This window comes from Condylostylus longicornis, unplaced genomic scaffold (genome assembly GCF_029603195.1).
Source record: "Condylostylus longicornis isolate FDR11 unplaced genomic scaffold, ASM2960319v2 ptg000101l, whole genome shotgun sequence".
NCBI classification, from domain to species: domain Eukaryota; kingdom Metazoa; phylum Arthropoda; class Insecta; order Diptera; family Dolichopodidae; genus Condylostylus; species Condylostylus longicornis.
Genome location: NW_026578069.1, coordinates 422,824 through 449,955, shown reverse-complemented (window position 1 = coordinate 449,955; position 27,132 = coordinate 422,824). Strand labels below are relative to the sequence as shown.

The window sequence follows — 27,132 nt, the reverse complement described above, 5'->3', positions numbered from 1 at the left end:
CCATTATTTTTAGGATGGTGAGATATTTTAATTTGATAGGAAATGCAGATGTAGGTAAAAATTTTATTTTAGAAAAATAACTTTGTTAGCAAAAGTCATTAGTTATTAAAAATTTCAAGACACCATTATTTTCTATTGTGCAGTACTATAGTAAGCAGTGTTTATGTTTAGATATTTTCAATTTTTGTGTATTTTTATCAAATGCACTATGTACATATTTCTGTTTCCAAAAAAATATTGGTAAAACAAACAAACTATAAAATCATAAAATCAACATTTTTATCTAACATTTAACAATTCTCATTTCAATTGCTGTTTACATTCTAATGAAAAACTTTAACAAATGGGACAAATACATACATGCATACATATTATGTACATATATACACACACTCAAACAGTATATAGATAGTTATTTTTATCTTCAACAAATTCTTTTATAGTGAAAACTATATAAAATAAATAAAAAAATTTTTAATTTTTTGGTTTCTTCATATTTATGTTACTACATATTAATATTTCTTCCTAAAATAAAATATTAAAATTCTTCTGAATAATTAATTATATCACCTGTTCTCTATACATCGCCTATATTCAATATACCTATTCTATATAAAATCGTAAACATGTATGCTGTGTTCTAAATTTTTTGTTTGTAAAACAATGAAAAAAACAAACCAAAAAGAAATTTACTTTAACATTGTTATATTAAAACCACGAATATTTTGTCGCCAGCTATAAAACCTAAAATGAAACAATAGGGACCATGAGCATCAAAATATGTTAGCTGTTTATATATATAGAGCATACGGTAATGTTTAAATTCTTACAGATTGTGATAATGTAAACAATTAATTTATAATATGGATGGTCACTGCATCACGTACCAAATCGATTTGTTTATATGTGTCCTTATATCGAATTCCTGTTTTATATTATTTGAGAATATTGTGTTTATTCATCTGGTAATTTTTGTGGTAAAAAGTATTTTTACATAAATTTGTTAATATTTTAGAATATATTTTATATATATTATATATATCTTATACGATAATTTGGGTTGTATACTATGTATTTAGCTACAAAATTTAAGAATAAAATTAATAGCACAAGTAGGTTTTTATGATCGTAATAATGTTTTTTTTTAATGTCATGTTCGACAAATCCATCACTAATATAATATTCACGTTGAATATATCGTTCTATTTTAATTGAATATAAAAATGTATTCAAAATATTCTTATATATATATGTATATATGAAGGTTATTATATAGCTGAAAGTTGAGAAAATTTTTAAATATTTATTTAAGATAAATGAATATTTATGGTTCTTAAATGTGCAGCCTTACTGAATCTTAGTAAATGTTTGATTTTACATTTTTGATCCTGAAACAATATATGTAAGTGCATATTTTCGCAAAATATAAATTCTCAACGGGACAAAGTCACAACTACAACTTTATAATAATATTTTGTAAAATAATTTACGTGAAAATTCTGTAAATTTAATAAATAAGTAATTAAAATAAATTTTTGAGAGCTTTTTAAAATTGTATAATTTTTTTTAATTCTGGCAAATATAGTTGGGTAAATAAATAGAATTTTCACAAATAGAAGATGACAATATTTTTGTAATCTTAATTTTTCAATTAATATTCTCATTTACATTTTCATATATTTATTTTTTTATTTTGCATAATAATTCAAATTTTAAATCTACCATCCATAGCGATTATTTCCTTAATATTTTTGTATTCTGATGTAAAATATTTGAAATACATCTTTTTATTTTGGAAATATATACTTAAGTACATACATATTTTCATTATCTGTGACTAAACTTACGGCAAGTACGTCATTTAGAACTTTAAATAAACATACACATAACATTTATAATAATACTGCAATTGCCTTGAAAATTTCGTACCCTATAATTTATTAATGAAAGTTTTGTCGTATATAAAATAAAAAATTTTATTTTACAAATATTGAAAAATTATTTTAAGGAAAAAGGCGAAAAAATTAATTTTTGTTTTTATTTATGCAAAATAAATAAAAATCATTGTTAGATTTTCATCTTATACTAAATAAAAGAATTTATTATTTTTTATTGTACATAATATTTAAAAATTTTAAATTGGAAAACTTTTTGTTTTGTTTCGTTGCATCAGAGTTTAAAAATCTCATAAAAACTTTTCAACAACTTTTTATTAACATTTAATTGCAATAAAATATGCCAAGAATGCTTTTAGTATAACCATTATTTTGATATAAATTTGTATATCATGTACACATTATGTATGAAGGTCTATGTATATTAAGTTATATGCCGATAAGTTTGGAATAATTAATAAATTTAAATATTATTTAGTGGGGACACTAATTGCTATTGATTTAGAAAAGAGGTAAAAACGTTGATTGTAGTTAAGCTAATAGGTACTATATTTATTAGTAAAATGTTAAACGTATAATGTAGTTTAACAAAATCACACCAAATTTACCGAATTGACAAATTGAACCTATCAAAATTCTTAATATTACAAGATGAAACTGATTTTATTATACAAAAAGAAAAAATATTAACCAACTTCTGGCAATTTTTCTATTGTAATACAATAAATAAATTTTTAAAATTTGGCTGACCTCTAATAAGCACGCATTATTTTGAAATTTTGTGTGAGTGATTTTTAATTTGGCAGTGATATATTTAACTCTATCAAAATCTTTTAAGTTCATACTAAAGGATGAAGTGAAATTTATAATTTAACACGGTTTTTAATAGTACAATAAGTACTTATCATAAGTACTTTTCATCAAAAAATAAAATACATATTCTTAAAATAATACGGTGAAATTCGTATGTTCTGCCAATTACAATAATTTATGTTCGTATAGCACGTATGGTATTTTATAGTTCGTATAGTATGTATGTATGTATACATCGTTCATCGTTCTTAATTGAATAAAATAAAATTTTTTCAAATTGCTTTGCGATGCAAGTTAAAATTATAAAATTAAATTTTCTTTAAGAGATTTTTGAAAATTTTTCAAAATATCACGTTTAAAAAAACATCCAAATAATAAAGAAATCAATTTTTTCTTTCTACACATTTACAAAAAAAAACAAAAAAATAATTTTATAGAATCCCACTGCTAATTGAATTTAATTAAGATGATGTTCATTTTTCAATATACGGCGATAGATACAAATTTTATTTATAAGCTAAAAATATAAAAAAGTCAATGCCTTTATAGCTACAGTATCGTATTTAAAAATTGTTTTTATTAAAATGTAAACAAAATTCTAATAATAAATTCCAATCGAATATTTAAAAAAAAACAAAAACAGGAAAAAACTGTAAAATAAGAACAGAAAAAGTGAAAAATAAGAGGCAGCCAGCAGTCAGCTATTTTGTATGAATGTACAAAATATCTTTATTAAATTTATATTTTAATGTTTGTTGAGGCTATGTGTTTTTTTTATTTTTCGCAAAATTGGATATTTTGAATATATGTGTATGTATAAATAGTACTTGCATTATTCATTTAATTATTTCGCATTTATATTCATAATATTTATTATGAGTAAAGATTATAAATGTAACTACTTAAATAGGATATGGTATGCCGTTATGTATGTATGTATATTGCAATATAATGAAGTTGTAAATTAAGAAATTAAGAATAAATTCATAATGTTGAAATGATTTATAGTAGAATTTTATTTATTTTTAAAAATAAAAGTGTTAAATTTAAGAATTTCAAGTATTTTTTCAATTTCCTTGTGCATTTTTGAATTTCATTATAAAACACATGTTTTGTACATATATTAATACATTATTTTGTTTAAATTAAGAATTCAAAAATGAAATTATATCTAGTACTGTTTATAGTGAAAAATGCGTTTTAAAAATACTGAAGTAAAACAACAATTGCTAGATTTTCTAGAAAGTGAAAATGATGGGTTTTCATGTTAATAATGAAAGAATAATAATTTATATTTTAGAACACACTTATTATATTTCTTTTGATCTTCAATTGACCTTGAACTATCAAAATTTGTAATATAACCTAAGAGTAAGAGATATGGATCATGGAAGAAGCAAAAAAGAAAACCTAAATTAAATAATTAGAACAAAAGTATTTTGCTACTTTGAAATTTTTGAGCTGATTTTCGATAATAACCCACATTTTTTTAATGCTCTGTGTTAGAGTAGAAAATCATCGGTAATGAATATTCTGAAATATCACCATTATGATAATTGAAGCTGAAAAATTATATTACTTATTACAGGTCAGAATTCAGTGATTCGCACAACCAGGCCATTATTGTAGCTTTATATTTCAATGTCTCCAAATGTTTATTAAAGTCTCAATTTTGTTTCATGATAAAATTAAAAATTTCATCATTAAAGAGTAAGATTTAAAAATATGTAGACTTTAATTTTTTGAAATATTTTTTTAACCTATGCTCATATACCTATACATGTTATACGCACATAAAACTACCAAATTAATGCTCACGTACATTAGACAAAAGGATATTAAAACACAGGAAAAGGCAGAAATAAATTTTCTCATAAAATAAAATTTTCGAGTGCGCAAAAAAAGGAAAAAAAGGAACAAAAATATAAAAACGACAATTTTTTTTTGTATATTCTTACATGAAATAGAAAAAAATTACTATTTTACCCGCATATTTGAAAAAAAAAACGCGACTGATTTGTTTTCATAAGTAGTAGAGCTACATATATAGGTACCCAACAAATAAAAAACAAATTATTTAATGAAGAAGAAAAAACTGTAAGAAAAACTGTGAAATTCATTCAAAATTTCATTTTGTATTCTAGACGTGATTCTTTTAATGCTGCCTACCGATTGCGTATTATTGTCATTACTTTAGTGTTACAGTGTCACATATGCACATGTCATCATAATAAATATTAATGTCATGGTAGGTATTGTTTACTTTCATGGAAATTATTCACATGGAATACACTTGTACAGCAACTTTAAATATTCAAATATTTTCTCTACACACATTAAATTCTTTGGAGGGGAAGCATATTTTGTTTTAATAAAATGTCCCATTTGTCTATCAATATATATTTTTTCATATCCTATAATGATAAATGTTAGTTACAATTTATGACAAAAATATAAAAAAATTTTCTTTTTAAAAAAATTTAAATTATTTTTTTATATATTTTTTTTTGTTCTTCTAATAGGAAATGAATTTACTCTCGATTATTTCGGTTCATTCAACTTTTTATCTACAACGAAATGATAATTTGTAAAATTATGTAAAATTTTTTTGTATATGTACGCATACATAAATATATACATATACATAAGATATACATATACTTACGATATATATATATATATATGTATGCACATTATGTATAAAACTTTTCTTCTTGTGACATTAAAATATGATTTATAAGTTTTTTCTTAAATTAAGGTTGCCAAACTTATAATTTTGCATTAATGTTTGTTTTATTAATTTTTTTACAGCATTTTATTTTTGGCCTTAAAATGAATGAGATAATTAAGCAAATTAAAATTTAAGAATACCCGGTATTCATAATAATTGACAAAACAAGCAATAATCGACCTGATAATTACTTATTTTTTTTAGCAAAATTTTGTTAAAAATCCAATAACAAAAAATTTTTTTTGGAAAAATCGATCTGGCCAATGGTGCAGTGGTTACTGCACTGGTCCTTTAACAGAAGGATCTCGGATAGCCCAGTCAGGTCACTATAAAAATTATATTCAATATTATATAGCTTTATACAAATTACATGATACTATACATATTAACTAATTGCCATATTTCAATAAAATCCAATATTAAAAAAAAACAAATACCAAGAAAATAAAATAGTAAATATCAATAACCTTAAATATTTAATCTACGATAGTCTCCTAGTAAAACCTACCTAGTAAAACTCAATGACGTAAGAAACCGGTGTTTATGATTATCTACAATATCATGTACCAGCCCTGTGCTCCTCCGAGGAGCGAAACAGAAATAAAAAAAAAAAAATATGCTGTACATATGTAATATACATAATAACAAGACATTCGAAAGGTTTCAAGCTATAAACACACATATGTATATGTATATGCACCAAGTGAATATACGCTACGTTTAATAAATTGTAAATGTGGCGCTCTCTTTAATGCTTGATATTATTTTGAAGACTTGATATTTTCAATAAATTCTAATAAATCAGTACTTATATAATTTTTTTCTAAATTTTCGGAAAATATGGAAACCTTTTTTTTTTTTTTTTTAAATTTTCAGTGGTCCCAATTTCACCATAACCAAAAAAAATAAGATTACAATATACTTAAATAATAAAAAAAAAAATTATCTAAAAAATTAAATATGTAATTTTTATTTATTTTTTTTTTCAGCAAGAAAACAAAATTTATGGTTCATCAAAAAAATTTTTGAAAAAGGAAAAGAAATTGAAATGGTGTTAATTGTTTTATGTTGCGTTTATATGTTAATTGAAACAAAAATTTTTTGGTTTACAATATACTTAAATTATATAGAATGATAAAATTCAGATCACTACACTTATCCTTATAAAAGTAACTTATATGGACATACATTGTACATATGTATATATGTACGTCTGCTAAGTGCTACTAATTCCAACTTACAAAGTGAATGAATCCAAATTAAAGAACAAACACTGACGTTTTAAGTGATTTTTAAGTGATATGTACATAAAATGACGAAAACTCAAAATTTTGGGTGTTACAACACTAATACATATTAAGTAACCTATATGTAGAAAATTTGTAATCCTAATGCAAGCATATTACATACTTGAATTGAATATCTAATTTTTAAAATTAAAATTTGAAAAAAAGCAAGTGAGCTTTAAACAAACGTGCTTTGAATATTGTTAAATATGTATGTAAGTACATTGTATTTATGATCATTTTCAATTATTTTAGAATATCAATGTAAATAAATATTTCGTATCTGAATACTTATGCAGGTATCATCTATTATTTACCTTAGCTTTACTTATATAGAAATTATATGGTAATATAAAAATTTGCTCAAGTTATTGGTTTGGATTTGGAGCTAATTCTGGTGCTTTTTAAATTGAGCTAACGAGCTTATTGAAGCTGTACATCTCTAACACCGTACTTTAAAGATTCTTTTGAGAATGGTAATATTATTATCTATTACTTATATAAAAATTACCTATTATGTGTATTTTTAAAATTAAACTTTTCCGAAACTATAAATTTAGCTTTAGTTCTTTACAACATAAACACATGTTTTCTAATATTATACAAGAAATCTTTACATACATACATGCACTCATATTAGAATCGTTCCAAAAGATAACATTCCACGAAATTTCTAATCATTTCTAAATAACAAATTTATATTTTAATGGTTTTAAATTAAATAAATATAATTAAAATATAAAATAATTTTAAGAACTTATTCTAATTACTGCGTACGGGGGATCACCTTTCGTAATTCGAAATCCCAAGAAAATCTGTGACTTGCTTGGTCTTAGTCAACATTTTTTATTGTAAAAATTGAAATTTCTGTCGCAATTAATATTTTTATTTTTCACTTTTTTTTTTGTTTTTTGGAAATTTTTTGCTCAAATAATTTATTTAACATAATCAAGAAAACAAATAAATAAAAATATTTGAATTTTAAAAGAGAAATGATCTTTTCTTATGGAATTTTGTCCGGACTATATCATACTTTGTGTATGTACATAGGAACTTAAGAACGTTATGGGCTCTAGTTATATGTAGGTATATGTTGTCTACATTTATTTATACATACAGATATGTACATTATTCAACCAAAATCAAATCCAGACATGTCTGGAATTTCATAAGAAAATAAAAAAATATTAAGATAATTTAAAAATGTCGGAAAAGTAAATCGACCTAAAGTCAGATTAAATATTAAAGCAAAAAATTAAGAAAAGAAAAATAATATAATAATCATAATTATCATTAATTCTCGCATTCGCTTATTTAAAAATCAAAAAATTTTTTTTAGTTGGTCTGAAGATCTGTTCTATTATACTTGTTTATTTTTTAATAATCATTTGAATAAATTTCTTGCCATATATTTAATGCAACCTATTTCAAATTTCATAATCCATTTATAATTATTTCTAGATTCTGAATAAATTCTGAATAATACCAAAAACATAACAAATGTAATTGTAAATCTCCTGATTCGTTAAGGATAGTTCAGCTGCATTTTTGTTTCTGAAAAAATTTAAGATATTTTCAAAGTAAGATGTCTGATTTTATATCGCCGAGACATGAGTAAAATCAGTTTGGTTACGATAACAGATCAGCTTTATTACGATCTAACTCTTAACATAGCTCTAGAGAACATGTGGCTTGATCGGAAAGGTCTTTTAATCAGTCATGTTCGAAATGTCTGGAAATAGACAAAATTTTTTTTGAATGACTGTTTTTCAATAGTTTCAAGCCGCTCTTTATGGGTATGTAAAATTTTTTTTAAATTTTTTGTGAATTAATGATAAAATTGGAAGAGAATTTAATTTACATGTTTAGTTCAGTAGTATAAATACTATTATAGTTCAGAGCCTTAAAAATTGGGTTAGAGTTTTACATAAAATAAAAATATCCTATAGAGTAGTATTAAGTGTACGTATTTTATAATATTAAAATTTTATTTATTTTAAAATTTTATCAGTCCCTGGTTTTATTTTCTCATTTTGTGTATTTAAAACTTAGAGAGTCAAAATTGAAAGAAAAAAATCACGGAGACGCATTTTTACCGACCGTATTGTGTAAACAATAGGTAGGTTATGTGATGGCAACAAATTTTGCATATCGAGTTTTCGGTGGGAACGTACTTCTCCATAGTAGGGAAGTGTAAATAAACTATTTTTAGCAACCTGTCGGTCTGTCGGTCTGTCGGTCTGTCGGTCTGTCGGTCTGTGTGTGCACGCGTGTATCTCAAGTGCGGCTGAACCGATTTTGATGAAATTTTATATGTAAGTTTGTTTCCACCATGGCACGGATCGATCAACTTTTGGTGTATATCAGGCTTCGGGAACTGCACTTTTTAGCGGGCCTGTTTTACATTTTTGAACATTTTGAAGAAAATACTCAACCGATTTACTTGAAATTTTATATATAAGCTCAGCTCGACCGTCCGCAAATTCGTATGTTTTGGAAGAAATCAGGCATCGGCAACTAGACGTTTACTACGGGCCAAATATACATTTTTGTGTATATAAAGAGAAATAATCAACCGAATTCATTGAAATTACATATATGAACTCCTCGTATCAAAACAATGAACATATAAATTTTTTGGAAAAATCAGGGCTCGAAGACGGATTTGCGGGCCGATTTTACATTTTTCACCATTTTGAAGAAATTATTCAACCGATTTGCTTGAAATTTCATATATAAGCTTTGCTCGATCATACGCAAAAATTCCTAACTTTTGGAAGAAATCAGGCATCAGCAACTGGGTGTTTACTACGGGCCAAATATACATTTTTGTGTATATGAAGAGAAATAATCAACCGATTTCATTGAAATTTAATATATGAATTCCTCATATTAAAGCAATGAACATATAACTTTTTTGGAAAGATCAGGGCTCGAGAACTGATTTGCGGGCCGATTTTACATTTTTCACCATATCCACAGAACAAATTGATGCAATTTCTTGAAATTTGATATTTGAGTTCTGGTTGTTAATGAAACTAACTGGCGAGCATTTCAGGGAATTCGGGTAGCACAAAGCGAATCTCTACTAAGAGCCAAATTTACATTTTTCTAAGTATGTTAACTATAAGCTTACTAATGTCCTAAAAATTGGAAAGAAGTATTTATCAGACATTTTTATAATACTCTGTAACACTTTCATTTAACTAGACAATATACAATGCGGTCGGTTATGTGCTGACCACATCAGATTTTTTTTTTTTATTTTTGCGACACAAATAATCGTTATGTTTATTTACTCATTATTTGACTTGTGTATCTACATATGTACGTATATATTGAACTTATTCAAATCTACTTGTACACACTTAGGTATGTGTATAATTATATTTACTTATATAAAATATATGGACATATGTACGTATATAAATATAAGGGTATACAAAAGACACGTAAGTTTCTATGTATTATATAATGTAAATGATTATATTTATCACTTAAATGTTTGTTTATTCACCTTTCTTATTTATATGACAGGTGGTTTTATTTTATACATACTTACGAATAAGATTTCGAACGTAAATATGTATGTATGTGCGCATATTATAATATAAGACAGTAATGTTTAAGATGCCGTTTACAAGCCTAACTGCAAGATTTTTCAAATTTCTATAAATGCAGAAGTCTCTCGGTAAATCCTATGCCATCAAAAAATATAATTATTTTTCTTAACTCATGCAATTTATCCGTGAATTCAATAATTATGTTAACGTCTTTTTCAATTTTTGTTTCTCATCCCAAGTGCATGCAATCTTTGCAATATTTTAGTATATGAATGAAAATATTATTTTATAAAATAGTATAAAATAGTATTTTATCTTGTTAAAGGGAAAAGTGCTACTTTAGAAACCATTGGTTTGAATCAACTTTATTTTTTTAAAATTTCCTATGTCCTTTATTTTGTTGCTGGATTATTTTTATATTCTAAAGTATACTTAATCCTTGGCACCAGAAAATAATTTTATACTCAATCCATTCCGTAATTAACTTAAACAAAACGGAATTAAGTATATCTGCAGATATGTGTACATAACTATTCTTAAGTAATAACAAAAAACATTTATACCATTAAAATTACAAAAATAAGTACAAAAAACATTATACCATTAAAATTTCTACAGAAAAACTTATACGCTATTTCCATTCGGTACTTATAACAACTCTCAGATTATAAAGTATTTTAAATTCAAAAGGACTACAAAGATAACATCTATAGTGGAATTTTAGTCATATGTATACATAAGTACGTCTAAAATATATACAATATTGGTTATTCATACGCGTTCTATTATTACATTAAAACATTAGCGTATTAATAGATCTTATATTTTTATGATATAGAGTTTGAGACGTTGAGTCCCACTGCTGGTAAGCATTTTGCTTTATAAAATCTTGTTGAGGACGGTCTTTACATGTGAAGGAAGTACGTTCGAAAAAAATACAAAATACGTTTGTATCACTAAGAAATAACGAACTGAGATACATGGATAAAATTTTTTTTTTTGACTAATCCCTGTTTCGCTCATCACCACAATTGACACCATAATTTTTTTTTGCTTTTTTTTTCTTTCGATATTTAGAGGTATTTTTAGATAATTGATAATTACACAAGAACCTATACAATGCAGAATCATGTGCCTTATATAATATATATATATATGATATATATATAAATATGTATGAATCTATTTATAGAAATGACTTTAATATTCTTAAAATATAACAAACACACGTTTACTTTTTTAAAGTTTAGTAAGAAATTTCATTATAAAAAGTTATTTTTTATTCTTAATCCTATTGATTTTTTAAGCTTCAAAATGAGATCAAAAAAGCAGAGAAATTTCATTCGTAATATTTAGGTAGCTACTAATATTTATGTCATATGCAAAGTAGAGTATAATTTGTGAAAGTCTTATAAAAAGTCAAAGTTTATGAAAAATGTTTTAAAATGAACATTAATTTTATAAGAAACGTTAAAGTTATATTGATATGAAATCGAAATTTTTAATATGTCTAGTATATGTTGGTTTTAGTATATTATGTTTAGTAGATGTTGCTTAAGGATTTCCTAGAAAGTTTTCATTCAATCGTGCATTTAATAAATTTACTTGAAATGCGAATAAGGTATGCAGTCTCATAAATCAAATTATGATTATCAAAAAAAATTAATTTAAAATTAAAAATAATAACTTTGCAGTTCATTACACCAATTAAAATTAATTTGAATCTTCTATATACATATATATATGTTTATGTATGTACTCATATGTGTGGGTGGGCACTATGGTTATACAATAAGGGAAGTGACTAGCTTTGTTAACTTTTTTTTAAAGAGCAGCGCAACACAGAAACTTAAATTTCACTATATAAGCTCGTCTTTTTGATCTCATTCCCTTAGTTCAATCTTTTTTTTTAATTAACCTTATGTATATATACATATATAAGCCTTAATTTTGTATTTATTTCAAATATAGTCTTTAAAAAATGAATTCATTTAACACGATTTAAAGGTTAAGAGGGTAAAGGACCATTTTAACATGCTTAATATCGTAAATAAATAAATAAAGTAAAGAAAACTTTGACTAACAATTTTTTAAGTCATTAAAGTTAGCACATATCTTTAATGTTCAAGTCTGGTTCTCTGTTCATTGGCAACAATATCAAAAATTCTAAATTCATTTATTATAAGTAGTTTTTTTTTATATAAAATCATTGGAACAGAAACTAGCTGCATCACTTATAATAAGCTTTATTGAATAATAGCAAGAAAAAAAACAAATATAATTGCCGATTATCGAATAACTAGTGATAGAAAATAAGAAAAATATTATCATAACTTTGTTTAAATAGTTACCGGTTATTCAACAAATCGTTGAAAACAAAGCTGTTTTTTATGCTTTTTAATTTTTATTAAATTTTTATTGAAAATATCTACATATAACGTAATATAGACTTTGGCTAGGTCTTATGTTTAAAATAACGTTGATTGATTTTTATTAAACTCAGTAAAAGATGAATCATGATTTTAAAAAAAAAAGTTTCGAGTGTAGCAAATGAACATTTTGTTTTACATCAGTAGTGTAAGCCTAAGTTGATTTGTTATAGGGGAACCTTTTTGATATTGCCCATAAAATGTATTTACATTAAGTAGAAAAATAAAAAATTTTTAAAAAATTATTAAAGATTGATGAATACAAGCCTAAACATTATAATTCTTCCTTTTATTCAAAATCACACAAGAATTTTAAAATTTAGTTTTACATTTTCAATATCAAATATAAAAAGCCGGTTATGAAGCTTACGATTTTCCAAAATACTTGAGTATTTTCAGTTTAGCATTCATTCATTATAAGAATATAAAACTTTAATATAAATATAAAATTCAACAGGCCTGATCGTCGTATACCCTTTTAGCTTTATATTTTCAGAGTGTTATATGCCCTTAAATGAAATGCTATAAATATTGAAAAATCACGTAATAGAAATTTTTAAACTTTTTAATATACAAACTTTACTTATGAATATAGATGAAAATTAATAAATTTTTTTTTTATTTGTTTTTAAAATAAATATTTATCGTAAAAGTTTTCATCTAGGTGTACATTATATTAAAATATATTCTGTTTATAAATTCAAAATGAAAAAAAAAACAACCTTGATATTTTTCAAATATAATTAAATACTTATATATTTTAAAATATAAGTTAGTATATTATGAATACATTACTACTTATTTGTATAAGTACATATAGAAATGCAATCTACGGGTACCATGTATTTAGTTAAATTATTTTCACATTAGATTTTGCAAAGCTAATTTTGAAGTATAACGCTTACTCGTACACTTATTACTAATGCATACATGTGTACATAATATGTAAATATTAATAGAATCTCTGTTATAATTATGCTCATATTCGACTAAAATAATTGTACTTTTAGTTAATTATTAATAATTAATAAGTAAGGAGTACTTCAAATATAGAAAAATATAGAAACAGCACTTAAGCATATAAAAATTACAGTTAAGAAGTTTGATCATAATAAAGCATCGAAGTTATAAATTTCTTATTTTTCAAATATATTGTATTCTTAACTTATTGTATTATGTAAGCATAGTTATTATGCCTTTCGAACTTTTTTAGATTTCAATTAATAAATAAATTTTACTCAAAATTTAAGTCGAGCTATAATAAATGATTTAAGTAATAAAAACTGCACAGTTTGAGTAATTGTAAATTGCAGAATGGCGCGACGATGCACCCCGACCGAAAAGATTTATTGTGCCTCTCAGTTTGAGTAATAGAAATAATTTGGTTAACACAAAAAAAGTATTTTTCTGAAACAATTGGAAACGTAAAATAAGAATTTTCATTGTCTTCTAGAAACCGATTTTTTGTGAGTTATAGGAGTCCTTAAACTTAATCTCTGTTGCTTATTATATAAAATATGTGTGTAAATAAAAAAACTTATTATATATATACATATATATAATAAGTTTTTTTATTTAAGGTTTCGTTTAAGAAATGTAAAGTTTCAAAAATAAAATCACTAAACAACAGGGGCCCAAATGAATCTGAAGCCGAAAAAAAATAAGAATAAATTTATATTTTTCCTGAATTGAACCCGGATCAGTGCCTTTATCAAGCCCTGGTGTGTATAAACCCAAAGAAGAATCACTTAAGTTTTTTTAAAAATGGCATTCACTTACTAAGTATCAAATTTTAAATATCGCAAGTAGTAAGTAAGTACTTCTTTATTTATTTTTTTTGTTTTTCAAGCATTATTAATACATAATTATTTGAAAATTACGATCAAGTGGCCCCTTTACATTCTCACCTTTTATTTATTATACATATTTCATACTTTTAGTTGAAATAAATATCCTTTTGTATTAAATTATTTATTTATTTTTTTCACACAGATAATATTTAAGTAGTTTTTTTTTTCTATATGGCATAAAACCTAATTAACTCAATATCTGCATATATAACATTTTATAAAGCATCTTTAATATATAGAAGAAGAAAACCTTGACCTAATTTTATTATTTTCATATTTTTTTTTTGTAATAGCATTTTGTTATAGAATAGAATACTTAATTTGAATTTATCCATTTTATAATTGTATATTTATATTTATAAACATGCATTATTATATTTTATGTGCATACAAGAGAAATATTTCAAATCATAATGATTATTAAGTATTATTTATTACATATGTATGTACATATTTTGCTCTTATGTAACACATTATTCTTAATATTCATTTTAATATACTACATAATATATTGTTGGTACATCTGATAAATGTATTTTGAGAGAAATAAGCAAAAAAATATGGAACTCCCCAAGACATCATAAATAAATTATTAAAAAATAAAAAAAATATTATTTATTTACAGACGATTACATTTCTACAAAATGTATGTATAAGTGTATATGTGAAACTAATTATGAAAATGGTTTTACATCATCATCAGAGTTCTTACTTTATTTTTCTATATTTTTCTTTTTACATTTATTGTTGGTCTACTAGTTTTTTTTTATACCATTCATATATTGTTATTATTATGATTATTATTATGACATAAAATTATGCTGAAAATGTAAAATATATTACAAAAATATAAAGAACGAAAAAAAAAAACAAAATGTAACCACAAAAGAATAAAAAAAAAAAAAGAATTTTATTCGTCCTTGGTACATAAAATTAAGATATTTTGAACCCAAATATAAAATATGTAAGTCAACAGACATTAATGCACATACATACATAAATATATAAAATTTTATGTATTTATCATAACTATATTCACATAGTTATATACTTTAACATAAACATATTCATACTCGCATATTCGTATTCACAGATTTACCTGACATCTAGAACATAAAATAATTATATTTTTTAGCATTAAAAATTTTGGCATGTCCCATATATTATAAAATGTTAAAAAATTTTTATTATGGATATAAAGTGAAATAATTTTACTATATACTGTAGTTTATTACATTATGTTATAATAATAATAACAAAACATAATGTTATAATATTAACAGTATATTATGTAAAGAAAATAATTTGCAGAAAATTTTATGCTATTCAATTTATATCTTTGAATCTCTGCTTTAATAAATCTAAATTCCTTATACGTATACATATTTTGATGATAACATCATTTTATTATAATAATATAATGTGCAGAATGCAGACATTATATTCAAAACATTTTACAGAAAATATATACTTTATAATATCGAATTGTGTACAGGAATTGTTTTATCTGTAAATATAATGTTTTCATAACATTACATGAGTCCTTTAAATTAAAAAAAAAAAAAATTTGTGTTCATCTCTTCATTAAAGCTGTTTGGCATAATATTTCTGTATAAAAAAAAAAAAAAAACAAAATGTACACGTGTGTATATAAAAGAAAACACAGTAAATATATTTTTTTTTTCTATAAAATTTAAAAGAAAAAATTCTGAATACACAATCAATATATTAAAAGTTTTACATTTTAAATTTAAGAATGATAATATCACAAAGTGATTAAGTTAAAAATTAATTTGGAATAGCATAAAAATTTGATTAAACATAAAATTTTTGTTTAGAAGAACTATAACTGATATACACATTATAGAGAATATTTGTATGTGTCTTATTTAAACATTCTTACTTACAATTTCAATTATTAACTAAAATTGATCGAATTAGTCGTTCACTATATTGATTAAAATTAAAATTACTAATAGAGAAAAAGTTTTTATTAGAAAAAAATATTATTAAAATTGTATTTGATAATTTTGTGAGGATGTTGCTCGTATTTAATTAAAAATTATAACTATATAAAATATTTATATGTATATATATACGAATAAATGACAAAGGAATTATACTTACATTAAATTGACATTTTCTTCTATTCTTTCAGCTCTGCTGTCGAATTTTTATGTTTTCATATGCTTTTTTCGTCCTTTTCAACCTTAAATTTTTTGTTATACTTGTTCTTGTCTCTTTATTGTTTTTGTTTTTCTTAAAATAATTTACGCACAATATACTTTTTTTTCCCAATAAATTATAAATGATTTTCTTTTTCTGCGTCATACATTTTAAAGAAACAACCATGAATTTTATTTAATTAAAGTACCTTTCACTCTTATTTTAATTTTAATTTTAATTGAAAGTTTGCATTATTTTAATATTTAATAAGCATTTTGTTTTTAATTTCCCTTTTCAATGTTTCAATTAAGTATAAATTTTTTTTTTTATTTTTATAAAATAAAAACAATAAGTATTGAGATTGAAATAAATAAAAAACAGAAAAATTATCCTTATTATTTTCTTTAATAAGTTTTCTGAACTGTAAAATCAAAAATTAGCTGATATCTGGATGTGAATTTTACCTAGAAAATAAAACAAAATAAAAATGGAAAATTTATTGATTTTTCGCCAAAAAAAAATATAACAAAAATAAAAACATGAACAAAAAAAAATCTATACATAAATTAATTTATATATATACATGTATATGTACATAATGTAAAACTATGCATACCTATATGTAAATAAGTATATGCTATGGTGTAGCGTATATACACTAAGTACATGCTAGCATTATATTGTTTGCAATACTGTGTATATTTGTGTGTGTTTATAAAAAAATATAACTTTGTATTTATTTACATATGAATATAGCTTTTGTTATACAGTTAAGTATTACTTTGACCCCGTTATTTTTGGTATCCACCCTTCTTAACAATAACGGTGAAAAGAAGGAATCGCAAAAAAAAATTAAATTGTGACGATTTTTTTTTCAGTTCACAAAAAAAAAAATATATTTAAGTTTTTTATTTGTATTTTAATTTTATTTATTTATTTTATTTTTTTATTTTGTTTTACAACCAAATCTTTTTTCACAAATTTTTTATTTTTCTTTTTAAAATTCCATAAATATTTTTAAATTTATTATTTTAATTTAATTTTATCTTTTTCCTTGTTTCATTTTTAAACAAAATATTTAATATATTTTTTTTTTTTTTTGCAAAAAAATTTTCCACAAGAAAATTTTGCTTTACAGACACACAGACTGAAAATAAATAAACATTTAGAAAATTTTATCAAAATGAATGGATAACAAAAATAATAATAAAAAAAAAATGAGAAATAATAAGAACATTTTTTTCTCATCTGCTACTGTATACAGACTCCAAACAGATGAATCAAAGATTACAGTTAACAGTGATATTTTTATAGCACAGCAGAATTATTTTATAATTTTATCATTATCGTTGCGGCTGTTGTCAATAAGTCTATGATGGATGGTTATGATACCATACTGAAGAAAAGAAAAAGTCTTTAATCAGAAATTGGTTTACAATATTATATAACAGAAATATTGGGTTTATATTTGGTACACTCTATAAACAGGCAACTATTAGGTTAATATCCAGATAATTATGGTAATCGTAACAAATTTCAGTTCAATAAAGATACATGTTATAATGAAATTCTCAGAATCAACCAGGAAATTGGGAAAATGTAAACATTTATTGCACAAAGATTGTGAGTTTTTGTTAGTAAGAATGGATACTAAAAATAGAAATAAATTTTCGTCTATGGATCTTGTTGACTTGGTTTGAAAAGCCTCTTTGGAACTTTAAAGTTTGGTTCCAAAAAAATATGACTAAAAGTAAGAATGTAAACTTCATTTTTTTTTTTTTGTATTAAAGAATTGATACAACTGTATCAGAAATTATATCACAATATACAGCTCTTCATTTTCTACAGTATACTTATTTTTTTTTAAGAGATATTGATAATAAAGTAATTTCTGTACAATATTAACTGACAGTTCCTGCAATGCAGTCTGCAGCATGAATTTTATATTTTTCTCAAGCGAGAGAGAACTAAGTATACATGTCTGTTAAAATTTACATCCTTTCTTTAAGAATGTTGTGGTCTTAATTCTCATATAAGATACATAAAACAAAATTAAGACGTAATAGGTATATAGACAATAATAAGTAATAAAAGTATAACTATAATTTTAAATATCTACCTATACAAGTACATTCTTATTATGTATGTATACAATTGCATGATAGTTATTTTCTTTCGTTTTGTTTTATATTTTAAAAATTTAGGTTAATTTTTAAATAATTATGATAATAGTGATGATGATTTCTGCGCATGTATGTCTATGGTTTAGTGTGCATCTATATTATGAATAAGTAATTAAGCCTAATTGTCAAGTCGCAGTAACATTTTAAAATCCTTTGATTATAAAGCCTTGATATGCTATTTTAAGAATACGGAAATAGATCAACGTAGTTGTGTTTTTTTTTTAAATTGCAATTTATTACTAACAAATATTTTATGTAAGTATTAAAAAGACATTCACATACATACATACATTATATTCTTAGAAAAAGGTACCTTAACTGTACCTTTTTTCATACATTTTTAAAAACATTCACTTTCAATTAATTTTAAATTTCATAAAGCAATTATAAAGTGTTCTAGCTAAATATTAACATTATAATAAATATACTTTAAAATAATTCATTAGAATTTCAAAAAGAAATATTTATAAGTAAGTAATACTTTTAAGTAAGTATAGTTAAATAATATAGTTTTTCATGATGTAAGTAATAACTTACATAGCAATTAATATTGTGTAAGTAATTAACTATTTTGTTGTTTATAACATTTTACTTACATTTCTATAATTAATTATTTCAAATATTTGCCAAATTTTAATTACAAAGTCAATAAATATACTAACAATATCTATATTAATTGTCTAGTATCATACGGATGAAATAATACGAACGGATAAAAATTAACTTTCGCTTTTTAGCTTTATAATAAGTAATAAGTGCGCTTAGTTTTTAAAACTTTGTTGTTTTCGAATAAATAAGATAAGAAAATTATTAAATGGTTATTTACTTTGGAAATTATTTTAAAATTTATTTCGAATGCCATTTAAGTATAATCACTTTTAGTATAAATATCTAACTAAGTATATTTATGTATACTTAAGTACATCTGTAAGTATAGCGTACCTACAGTATTTATGCTTACGTATAAAAAATATTGAATTAAGTATCAGTATTTTTAATTTAATATTACAAGTAAGTAAGTAGTACCATAAGCTTCTTAAGCTTGGTAAAAATTTTTCTATAGTAAAACTTGCTACGGCAAAAATTACTTTGTTTTTCAAGCATAGAACTGCAAACTTTACATCAAGTAAATAAGTAATCGAAAATTATTGGGTAAGTCTTGGATACTAAATCAGTTTGGATGAATTTGGTTTAAAAAAATAAATTTAAAAATTAAAATATAAAATTTAGAAACCTTTTTGTAAAACTAAAGAATAAAATTTTTTTCAAAGTTTTTTTTTTTTGTTTTTATCTAAATTTTTATTTTTTTACTGATAAGTAATATTTAAAAATGAATGTACTTATACACTGGATGAAAACAGCAAAAGTTGTTCAAGGTAAACTTCATTTGATAAATACTGTTTCTAAAAATGACAAAAAATAATAGTCAAATATAAACTGTAATTATATTGATTAAATTGGCTGTATAGTAGTACAAGATACATATTCGAGTTACTAAGTCGAAATTTTAAATTTAAATTCTCATAGTAAAATAAGTTGGTACTTTTCTACAAAAGCATGCCAAAGGTAAAATTGCTTATATTTTAATTAATTGGGAGTTTTATTACTTAATTATGATTATTTTTTTATTAGACGACTGCGCATATTTTACGTACTTTTCAATCAAATATCATTGACAATTATTTACTAACGCACAATTAAGTATGTTAATTTGAGTCTAATACTATTGACTAGCTACATAAGTATTCTTAAATATTAAGAGCCCAATCGTGTATCTCGCTTTTTTATTTCACTTTTTTTTCACTTTCAAATCAGAATTATTAGTTTTCCTAATGGATATTTCATTTTTTCAATAAAATTGGAATTTAATTGGATTTTTGTATTAATTGTTTTGTTTTTTTCAAATTATCGACTGACCGCCTCACTTTCAAAAACAAAGTGAATAAATTTTGTGTGTTTTAGAAAAAAAAAAACGAAATATACAGTACAGTATAATACTTAAGTATCCTTATATATGACAGTTACTCACTTTCTTCTCACTTGGCGAATAAAATAACGAATTATACAGAATCAGGCTCTACTTAAATTAATTTCAACTATTAACTAGCAAAAATTTTAACTACGTAGTTTATTATTAACAAAAGTATTTAAATATTTGATTACATAAATCTAATCATTTTGTGAAAATTGCAACTTACAGTAAAAACACCCAGTAATTTCCCTAATTATTTTAGGTTATTTGGAGATCATTTTATTCATTAAAATGGTTTTTAAATAATTCTTTTCAATCAAAGAGAATTTTTTTAATTTTAAAAGGATTTTGAGTTCTAATTTATTAATTATTAATTTATTTTATTATTTTTCCATTAAATTTGAATTATTAACTAAAATATTTAAGTATTATTTATTTGCGATCATAAAATTTTTAAATTAAAATAAAGAGAAAACTGAAAAACTTCATTACTTAAAAAATAGTTTTATATTTTTTTCTTTAATTTTATTTATAGTTATTTTGAACTCGTAAATTAATATTTGTTTGGGAGCAAAAAACTCAAAAAAAAAAAAAAAATATTTTCGGTCAAAACTTAATTCAATTAGTCAAAAACTAAACTAAACAAAGAAAAGGAAAAAAACAAAATTAATTTAGCTAAATAAAATAAAGAAACTGTTTTTGTTTCGATCCGCGAAGTGCCAATTAAAAACGAAAACTGATTTAAAGAAAAAAATAACTCTGTGACACAAGCTGTTATATTGGTTACAATCCAATTAGGGAAAAGCCAAGGGCTAAAAATGAGTAGTCGTTTCATTTTCCTTTTTATTTTATTTTTGTTTTATTTTATTCTATTTATTTTCTAGTCAAGTGTCTTCAAATCAAATCACATTTTTCTTTTTTTAGTTTTTTCCATTCTTCTTCCACTCTTACTTATTTTTTTTTTTTTTTATTTCTTCTTCTATTCTTTGACTTGGCTATTTTGGTGTCATTTTATAAAAAGAAAAACAAACAAAAAAAAAATATGTTTTTATTTTCAATAGAATTTTTTTTTTATTATTTTCACTTAAGTACTTAATTAAATTCATTTTGCGTGAAAAACAGATGCAAACACTAAGTGTGTGTTTGTAAAGTGTTTAAAGTGGAAAACTTCAATAAAATTCCGATATTAAGTAATATAATAAAATGAAACTTTATTAATGACCATCTGTATTCCAATGAACAATTTCCTTATATGTCATCGAAATTGGAAGCTCCAATTCGAAAAAGAAACAATTTTATAAAAAAATAAATTTCGAAAAAAAATTGACGATTTATTTTAATATTTTATTTTATTATAACGCATATAAGTATACGAGTATACGTACATATACTTAAATGTATATTTTATTCTATATACTTATATATCACTATGTACTTAAGTTTGTATAGCAAATTTTCAATATTATTGGATCTTATAAATTGTATTTTATGTATTACAATAAAATTTTGTGACGTTTAATTATAATTTAATCGCCATGTTTACGAAATTTTGCAATAGAGTGAGCTGTAATAATTAATTATAAAAAAAATATTTAATCGCAGAAGTTAAGCCATAGCGTTTGCATAAAAGTAAAAATACAGTATACGTAATATGTTATACTTTTTTTGTGCTCGATGCTTATAAGTGCATTTCGGGTTTTATGACAAGCACAAACATTAAAGAACACTTAAGTATTGAAAATAAGTTTTTTATCAATCGATTTAAGAATATGTTTTCTTTGGAACGACACATTATTAATTTTGAGAGATATTTTTCGTTAAGTTTATATATGTATAAGTACTTATATATACGTACATCCATGAATTTTATATATAAGTATTCATATGCGACTTATCCCTGAAACTCTTGAAAAATAGAATAATGTGATTTTTGATTTTAAAATCGTTAGTGACGTAAGTGAAAGTCTAAAATCATCTTCTATATATAATTCAAGTACTTACTTAAAGGTTAAAACTTCAAGGATTATTTTACAGTATGAACTTGTACATAATATAATAAGTAATGTAGATTTTTTGTTCAGCTTAAAATTCTGCGCTGATTTAAATAAGCCCATCCGATCGTAGAATAAGTCAAATGGGAAAACAGGAAACACCAAAGTAATCAAACTATCAGAAATTGTTTCTTTTCAGCCAAGAACTGCTACTATTGCAATTGAACAATGAAATTCAAACAATGGTCAATTGTTCAAGCATAGCTCAAATAATATCCTAAAAGTTTTAGTGAAATGACTTGACGACAGCGAATAGGAGTAGCCATACTACAACCCCAAAAGTTAATTTTAAATTCATATGAGCATACATTTGAAAAACTAGTTATATAATCAGATTGCCGTAGGCTTCAGTAATTCAGTCGGTTAAGGTCGAATAAAACGTTATTTTAATACTAAAAACCAAGTAAACGAAATCAATAGCAAATACACATTAAGTATGTATGTATGTACTTATAACTGTATAAGTACTATTTTCTATACAGTCTTTAAATATATATATAATGTATAAATGTATGTATGTATGTGTTTAAGTATAATGTAAATATTTTCTTAAAAAAATAGTTAACATATGATTTTAAGTTTTTGTTTATGCATACTTAATAATGATTAGATTTTTTTTTCTTTTACTTTTTATTTTTAATTACCTGCATTACTTAGTTTATCATAAATTTATTTACCTTTTAATTGAATCTCGTTTTTCGTTTGTTTGTATGTTGTTAAAAGTTCGTATTTTTGACACACTTTTTGTTTAATTATTTTTGCTTGTAAATTATTAAAAAAAAAAATACAAATGTTAATCACTTTATTTTTTTATTTATCAATTTTAGATTTTTTTTTATGTTTATAAAATGTTTTTTAATGAAAATTCAATAAAAACATCACAAAAAAAAAAAACAAAACAAAAAATTTTTTTTGCAAACATATGTTCGTTTGATGATGATGTAGCATAAAACGGAATATTGCCAAAAAAAAATTCTTATTCTTATTTTCTGTTCATATACTTAGGTAAATACATGTTAAATATGTTCATATGCATATACATATATACATGTAATGAGTATACATTTAATTCTGCATAATATTTTTATATACAGGAAAATTTTAATAATATTGAACCAAAATAAAAACAAAAACTCAACAAATTGTTTGTGCGCAAGATTCGAAAAAGAAAATGTTATTTTAAAAATGTTTATTCTCTCAATTTATTCATATATGAATGTATGTATGTACAGATATACATAATCTATACGTATATATTTTGCATTATATTATTCTAAATTTATGTATAAATTTCATTTTATTTTTATAAAATAATTTTTTTTGAAAAATATATAGGTAAAATATATAATTACATGCATTGCAGATTTTACGTTTTTTTTTTCTTATGTACCTATTCTTCCAAATTTCCTTTAAAGTTGAATTAAATATAGGTATTCACATAGGTGTGTACCTACAATTAAATATACGTAGTTAAAAAGGCTTTAGAAAATAAAAAATCGCTGTGAACACTAAACTATTTTTTTCATTTCTAAAACATTATTTATAACATCTCTGTTAAATAAAATGTAAAATAATACTTTGATGTCTGTATTTTAAGTTATATACAGTTATTTTTTTTTACAGTTGTATTCTAATGCAAAATGTTGAAAATAAAAATCATTTATTCACTTTTTACATTCAAATTCAAATCAAATACAAAGGTACAAATAATTAGAAAAGAAAAAAAAAGTAAAATATTTCCATTTAATTATTTAGTTTATTTCACTTTTCACTCGATTTTAATTAATTTTTCTTTTTAAATAATATTAAGTTAAATTAAAAGAATATTAAAAACAACACTATTTTTTAAAAAGAAATAAAATAAAAAAATCTTATTTCCACGTCTTTCTATTTTAACAGCCGATAAAGAACTGAGCTGCAAAATAAGAGTCGACTAAATTGTACTTAACTAACTGATACCTTGTATTGTTTTTGTTGTGTACTGCGAATACTATGCTATGTTGTTTGACTTTTTAAATTTTTGATGTTTTGTGGTATTGAGTTTGAATATATGGTTATTATTTTAATTTCTTTTCTCTTTTGTTTGTTCTTTTATAAATGATTGTGTAGTTAATAATATTGATAATTTGCTCTCTGTACTGTAGCAGCAACAGCGGCACTGCGGTGAAGTAATAATAATATGAAATGAAATGAGTAAGCGTCATATGTTAATGTTAAAAAAAGATAATGGATTAATATGTAAATGCAATATGTAGGTATGTATATATATTTATATTATAATTCTGTAGATATCATTTATTGTGGTTATACGAATTTTCTTAAATGTATTTATATATTATGAATTTATAATGTAGAAAATAATATAGAATAAATTCACTAAATAAAATATGTACTCTTTGTCTTGTTTTGATATTACTTTACAGACGATGAAAAATATAAGAGAAAAATGACAATAAATCATATTAAAAAAATAAAAACGCTTTATAAACGTGAAAAGAAAACGGTACAAGTAAATTAAATAAAAATATCTTCATTATTATTATGTGCGTATGTATATAAGTGTGAGCTATATTATGTATACGTAAAAAAAGTATATAACATTTCAAATGAGTAAATAAATTTATGCACATAAAATAAGTAATGTGTATAGGTGGGTATAAAATAATTTTATTCTTAGGTATTTACATATATGTATATAAATGTACCTATTTAACATACTTACATACATACATACTTTTTTAAATGCAATTCGTTTTTAAAATTTCGTAAAAAATAAGATTCTCAATTTAATCTCTTATTGATCTTTATCAAGGATAATGTCATTTATATTTAAGAAAATATAAAAAAAATTGCAATTTGAATTTTTTTAATTTTTTAATTAAAACTCAACTCAACTCTAATAAAGGAATCTTTCTCGAAAATATTCACATGAATACACAATTGTGCTTTATTCCATAAATACAATTGTGCTTTGTATTCCTTTAATAAAACAAAGACAAAACATTCAAACACAAAATAAATATGTATAAATAAAAACATAATTACATACACTTGTATGTGCATAAGACTATACAATATGTATATCACTTCACTTTCCTATTGCAAGAATTAAAATTAATTGCAACATAGGCGTTGTCTGTTAGTTTCACATTTACAGTTTATAATGTAAATGTTATACCGAAACAAAACACATACATTTGCTATTATTTTAAAAATTATGCTTTTTGTGTACATAGTTATTAAATTCTAAAATCATAAACCATAATAAGTTATGTCTAAAAATGTTTAAAATATAAATTTGCAGATTTAGCAGAAATTAAGAAACAAGAAAATAAATGAAAATTTTATTAGACTCTATTATACCTATGTATATACGTAAATATATAATTTATGTTTTATGCGATTGATATTTAAAACAAAATAACATTTATTTCTGTTAAATTATTAATAAACAGTACTGCAAATATTTGTTAAAGTTTCAAAACAAAACAATCAACGAAACAAGTTTAACCTGAAATCATCGATTCTGTACAGATTGTTATGTTTGTATAATATTACGTATCTATAGAGTATATTTTAAACACAAAATTCGTTTACCATGGCTCATTATAAAAACAATTCAAGCCGCGACTTGACTGAAAAATATATTTGTATTAAAATAAGAGAAGAAAATAATATTTAAATTTAAGAGAATTTTTTTTTTATATGATAAAAGAGAAGAGACTAGAGATCCACAACTTAATGTTATATTATATAAGCACATTAAATGTAAATACAGTAAGTATTTAGTTTAAATTTCAAATAAATTAAATAAAATCTATCAGCAATTTTTAATAAAATTCAACGAATTTTTCAAGTAAGCCATTAAAATATATATGTACATATAATATGTATACATAAGTTAATTTTTGAATTTGCATTTTCTAAAATTTTCTTCTTTATACCTATTTTAAATTTCTACTTATTTAATATGTAAAAAATATTTGACTACACATAAAAAATTAAATTTTGTACGATATTTTAAAGTTAAATTTGAATTCACAATAATTATTATACAATTATCATTATCAACCATTAAAGAAATTTTCTCTTATTTTTCAAATAAATAATAAAACATAAACAATTGATAACATATTATTATGTATACGCAAATCATTTCACTAGCGCCACAAACCAGTGATACGCAAGTAAGT

The 27,132-nt window shown here is 22.9% G+C and overlaps 1 protein-coding gene across 5 annotated transcripts in view; it reads right to left on the bottom strand.

Annotated features, from left to right (window-relative positions):
- The window catches only part of LOC129614140 (E3 ubiquitin-protein ligase goliath), an 85,002-nt gene extending 61,240 nt beyond the window's left edge, over positions 1-23,762 (bottom strand). For 3 of the 5 annotated variants that reach the window (XM_055528551.1, XM_055528549.1, XM_055528552.1), the window contains exons 1-2: positions 21,115-21,623; positions 16,695-17,197 (exon numbers count right to left, since the gene is read on the bottom strand). The gene's annotated coding sequence lies outside the window, so the exon portion shown is untranslated. Of the gene's footprint in view, positions 1-16,694; positions 17,198-21,114; positions 21,624-23,616 lie in introns of those variants that run through there. The other 2 variants (XM_055528550.1, XM_055528553.1) reach the window with 2 other exon arrangements.
- Positions 23,763-27,132: the final 3,370 nt, after the last annotated feature.